This window comes from Zingiber officinale, chromosome 3A (assembly GCF_018446385.1).
Source record: "Zingiber officinale cultivar Zhangliang chromosome 3A, Zo_v1.1, whole genome shotgun sequence".
Lineage (NCBI taxonomy): Eukaryota > Viridiplantae > Streptophyta > Magnoliopsida > Zingiberales > Zingiberaceae > Zingiber > Zingiber officinale.
The window spans coordinates 161,261,267-161,267,266 of record NC_055990.1 but is presented as its reverse complement, the minus strand read 5'-3'; positions in this window follow the sequence as shown (position 1 = coordinate 161,267,266).

Sequence of the window (6,000 nt, the reverse complement as noted above, 5' to 3'; positions counted from 1 at the left end):
CAGGTCTTGTTGCAGAAGATAATTTATGTGTAGGGGAGTGCTTACTGGAAGCATTACCTCAAGAATCACCAAGAATGGAGGATGTAAGTGTAGGGACTATAATTCATTGTGATCTTTCTCTGGATTTATTATTCTCAAATTATAGTTTAAATTGGAACGGATGATCGGAGGCCGTTTGAAGATTGCCAGTGGTAGGCAAGTGACCAAATTGCTGGTCCCCGAGTAGGAGATGGCCTTTGAGCGGTCTTCAGCCACCCATCCCAACCTAAATTATAATCCGGAGGAATGGTAAATCTAAGGAAGGATTATAAATCAATTGTGGCTGAATTATTATCATGATCCGATCATAATTTCATATGATCCATCTTCTAATTCATAAAATTATGGATAAGAAGATCTCCCCTGTTACACACAGAAGAAAATATGACATTATTCTTAATATATAATTAACAAACATAAATGATTCCGTGGCTATGGATTAGATGAGAAAACACATGCATTGTTTCCCCCGTTGTCCTCACGGCGTGCCCCTTGTTTTTTATATACATACAAGATTAATTACTAACTAGCGTTGGTTGCACCATCTCCTTCTCTACTCTAATCCTTGTCGAGCACACAAAAGTAGGACAACGGAAAACCTTCTTCTTGGAATGCAAAAAAATATGTTTTTTATTAAACTCCATTCAAATATGTCTTGATCTATAAGGTTGTGTACTTGTTATATTCCACCGTGCATCATGGAAAAAACAACTTGATTATCCCTCCATTTAAATGTCGTTTGTGCATTAAACATATAGTTTTTACACGAGTTGAGCTTGTTCATGGGGTGGTACTATTTTAAATGTTGTTTGTGCATTAAACATATAGTTTTTACACGAGTTGAGCTTGTTCATGGGGTGGTACTATAGTTAAAATATGAGATGTTACTATATTAGATCATTAGATCGAAATTATATGTATCTAAGTATGTCTTCCCCCATGTCTTGGTCATTGTACTAATGACTAGTAGCATTCGTGATTTACCTTTTCCGTGTTGACTTAGGGATGGATTGGCAAGAGTGCTGGGGCAAGTAAATCGCCTTTTGCCACATTACACAAGTCGAGCCTAGCTAAATTTTATAATATTCAAACTCATTTGATAAAATGAGTAAGCTTAAACTTGGTTCAAGATTGATTTGAACTTGGTTCATTTCTCAATTTATTTGATTGTTTAATTAGTTGTTATTGACTTTAATAATATAAATTTATTTATTTATTTTAAAATGTATTTATTTATTTAGTACTTTGATAAGAGTTGTATTGATAAAAATGATTCTCAAACATTGTTTACGAACATAAATAAGCTAAATATATATGCAGTTCTATTTGTTCATTTAGTTTAACGAGTTAGTTAAAACTTGTTCATTTAATTAATATTGTATATATTGAACATGTTGGATTATGTAGAAAAATAAAATATTAAAATTAAACACAGCGGAAAAGAAAACCACCAGAGATTTATGTGAATTCAAGTTATATCGTTGGTTTGGAAATAATGTAACATCTTGAAGTGTAAAAATCTTTTGCGTATCTAGAGAGTCTGGTTGATGTCAATATGATTAATATGTTTGTGCCTCTGGCGGCATCCATATGAGCGCAATCGCCACCCGTCTCAAAGCACAATTGGAGAATCACGGAGTACTAGCTATTATGTACAATAAGTTTATATAAAACCCTATATAAACTTTTATATATGCATAATAAGTTTTATATAAAACTCTACCCTCTGTATCCGTGGGGCCAGTATTAGGGGACCGTTAAGATAGTTGATCTATTTTTTTTTATATAAAACCTTAACTTTTAGGTTTTTTTTAAATCAGATAAGACATGCTTGTAACCACCCAGTTTTATCTAATAAGATGTTATAAAATATAACAAGTTCTTATCTAATAAGACAAGTCTTATCCACTAAGATATTATTAGACTCAGTGTTCGAAAACTCGGGTTAGGCGGTCGCCTAGGCGCTACGAGGCATGCTGCCGCGCCGGAAACCTCCGAGGCGGGTGCCCTAGGCGGCTCTCGGCGGCCCTCGGCGGGACTCGACGGGCCTCGGCGGAACTCATAGGGCCTCGGCGGGCCTCGACCAAGTTATTTAGGTTTTAAACTTTTAATATTTTGTTCCAAATTTGCTGTTTACGTCTTTGCCGTGCGCCGCTTCGTCTTCCAAATTTGCTGTTTCGTCCTCATCGTCGCTGCATCATCATCGTCGCTGTTTCGCCGTGCGTCGCTTCGAAGGCTTCGTCGCTCCGGGCTCCGGTAAGTTGTTTCGTTAAGTAGTTAACTGTTGAGTCATCGTCGCGCAGTCTCCGGCGACGGCGGACACGTCCGCAGCCGCCGGAAGCGTCGTAGGACGCGTCCGGCAGCATCTCGTGAAGCTTCCAGCGGCACTGGAAGCTTTCCGCGACGCTTCCGGCGCCGCTGGAAGCAACGTCGGACTTCGCCGGACGCGCCGGACACGTCTGGCGGAGCTTCCGGTTGCGTCGGAGGTCTCCCGCGAGGTGCCGGTGGCGGTTGGTGGCGTCCGCACCGTCGTGCGAGTCGCGAGAGGGGAACGACGTTTTTTGTTTTTGTTTTTTCTTTTTTTTTAGATTTATTAAATTAAAACAATTCCTAACTGGGATAATTTCAAATTCAATAATAGGTTGGTTCGTAAAACCTAATAAAATTATCATCCCAATTAAATATATAATTATATTTTAAATTTATTTTTTAATTTTTTTATAATAAATTGTATTAATTTTTATAAAAGAATTTTGAATATATAAAATTAAGATTCCATTATTAATTTTATAACTTATATAATCAGATTTAAATATATAAATAATATACTTAATTTTTTTAAATAACTAATATTAAATATTAATTTATATATTAACAGATTTAAAAATTATAATAAATATTATCATTTATCAGATTTAAAAAATAAAAAATATAAAAAATATTTTAAATTTAATAAATATAATACATATTATTAATTTATGTTTTATATAAATCAGATTTATAAATTTTATATATTATTAATTTATATTAATCGGATTTATAAATATTAAAATTATATTAAAATTTTAAAAATTCTAATAAATATTATTAATTTATATAAATCAGTTTTAAAAATATGAAAAATACATTAAAATTTTAAAAATTCTAATAAATATTATTAATTTATATAAATCAGTTTTAAAAATATGAAAAATAAATTAAAATTTAAAAGATTCCAATAAATATTATTAATTTATAAAAGTATAAAACAGATTTAAAAATATAAAAAATATATTTAAAATTTAATTTATTTAAACAAATATCGAATAAATTTTATTAATTAGATTAAGATATATAAAAAAAATATTCTCAGACTTGTTAATGACTTAATGTTATTGAAATATTTTGTATTGTATATATGTATGGTATAATTAAATTTTATTATCATGTTAATATGTTATGTGATTATGTCTTGTTATATATTATTTTTTCAGATTATCTGTTAGACTGTTATCAATGGCAAACAATCCATCTTCGACAGCATCTGTCACTCAACCCGAATCCGGGATTCTTAGAAGAAAGTCAAATGACATCGGATGGGAGTTTGGAATATTGATTGATCTTAAGAACTTCGACAAAATTAAATGTAAGTTATGTAGAAAAGCAATGTCAGGAGGAGTGTATAGGATAAAGGAGCACATTGGAACCTGGAAATATATCTGGTTGTCGAAAAGCATCTCAAGAAGACAAAAATAAGTGCAAACAGGCTATTTTAGAAGGGAGTTTTATTTCTAGGTGTGTCCATTATTTTGTTCTTCTTTCTGTCCTAGGGGTGGTAACCCTAGGTGATGAAAAATCTTAGTTGCGGTTAGGCAGGTGGAAAATCCTAGGAGGCGGTAACCCTAGGTCCCAAAGGGTGGTAACCCTAGGCAGAAAGTCTTGTCAGGTTGAGCGCTTCGGGCAAAATCCTAGAGTCGGAGACTCTATGTTGAAATCTTAATGGCCACGGACAGGGTGGAAGTTTGGACGGGTCATGGAGCGGACATCCAGCAAGAAGGCCGGAAGTCTCGGGTGCTGAGCAAAAGTTCAGTCGGTCTGGAGGACCGGTCTGACAATAGGTAACTTCTCCTGAGAGGAGTAGGTGAAGACGCATTCCCCGATGTGGTAGGCGTCGGTTCGACCTAGAATTTCAGGAGGCGAAATCCGAAGTCAGAACCAGACAGTCCGGAGACTATCAAAATAACTTACTATTTCATATTTTATTGTGTTAACTCTATTTTGTAGGATATGTTTTGTATTTTGGACTAACGCATCTTGCAGGGAGAGAAAAGGACTTAAAAGCCTCGAATGAACAGTTCCTGAGACGCCCTCCATGGATCTTGGAGGCGCCTTGGGTGTCTTGGTCGAAAGCCTCGTGTAGCAAAGCGCGAAGGCGCCTTCCAAGGAGATGGAAGGTGCTTTGTGTTGGTTGCTACTCGAAAAACCTATCGGTTCCACTGTACAAAAATTTTGTACAAAGGTCTGAACCTTTTCCTAGCTATCATATGTTCTTTTAAATTAAACTTGGATCGCCCGCGGAACTTAACACGTTTGATCCTAAGTTTAATTTATTTGTTCTTTTAGGTTTAGACTTGGATCTCCTGCGGAACTTAACACGTTCGATCCAAATCACCTAGGTCACAAAGTTAATTAAATATTAATTTCCAAATTTGGCTTCCAAGACTGCATGGCGAGGCACATGACCTTCTTGGATATGGGAGCAACCACCACCGCCTAGACAAATCCTCTTAAGGAAAGTTAATATTTAATTTCCTTAAATAACTCTAGGTTAACTAAAAAGGAACAATCGAAGCACAAGTTCGAAAAGAAAACAAAAGAACACAACATCGAAAACTAATTCGAAACCTAGAATCACATGTCTCTTGTATTTGGTATTTTTACAAAGAAATAAAACTAGTATGATGCGGAAAATAATTACTAGTTATATCTTTTATTGTAAACTTTTAATGACCTCTTGATCTTCTACCGTATTCCTCTTCTAACCTCGGACATTGTGTGGGCAATGATCTTCCGAGATGAGAACCACCAAGGCACCTTCTTCTTCCTTCCTTCAAGTTTCGGCCAAGCAAAAACTTCCAAAGGATGAAGAACTTTTTCCACCAACCAAGCTCCAAGGGATGCAAGAAACAAGCCCCCTTTCTCTCCTTTTCTCCAAGCTAGATCCGGCCACTTCTATGTCTCCAAGAGGTGATGAAGTTTCGGCCACAAGAAGGAGAAGAGAGAAGAGGAAGGGGAACCTCTAGGGGTCGGCCACACCTAGGAAGAAAAGAGAGGAAGAAAAAGAATAGAGTCGTTCACCATTAAGGCACCTCTACCCCCTCTTTTATAATCCTTGGTCTTGACAAATAAAGAAATTTAAATAAAAACTTCCGTAATTCCTTTGCCATGAAAAAGAAAAATTAATTAATTAAAAATCAATTTTCTTTTTCCAACTTATTTGGCCGGCCACTTTCTCCCCAAAACAAGGAAAGTTTTAATTAAAACAAGAATTAAAACTTCCCAATTTGTTTCCAGAAATTTATAAAAATTTCTCCAATAATTTTTATCCCTTCATGATTGGTTAAAAGGAAATTTTATAAATTAAAATCTTTCTTTTAAACATGTGAATAATTTCTAAAAAGGAAAGTTATCTCTAAAAATTAAAATCTCCTTTCAATTTATAAATAAGGAAAGATATTAAATCTTTTCTTAATCTTTTGTAGAAACTAATAAAAGAGAATTTTTAATTTTTAAACTTTCTTTTAAATCATGAACATGATTAAAATGAAAGTTTTTATCAAAATTAAAATCAACCTTTTAATCTACAAATAAGGAAAGAGATTTAGCTCTTCTCTTAATCTTTTGTTGAATCTTATAAAAGGAAAGATTTAAATTTTTAAACTCTCTTTTAAATCATGTTATCCACATAAGAAAAAATTTTAA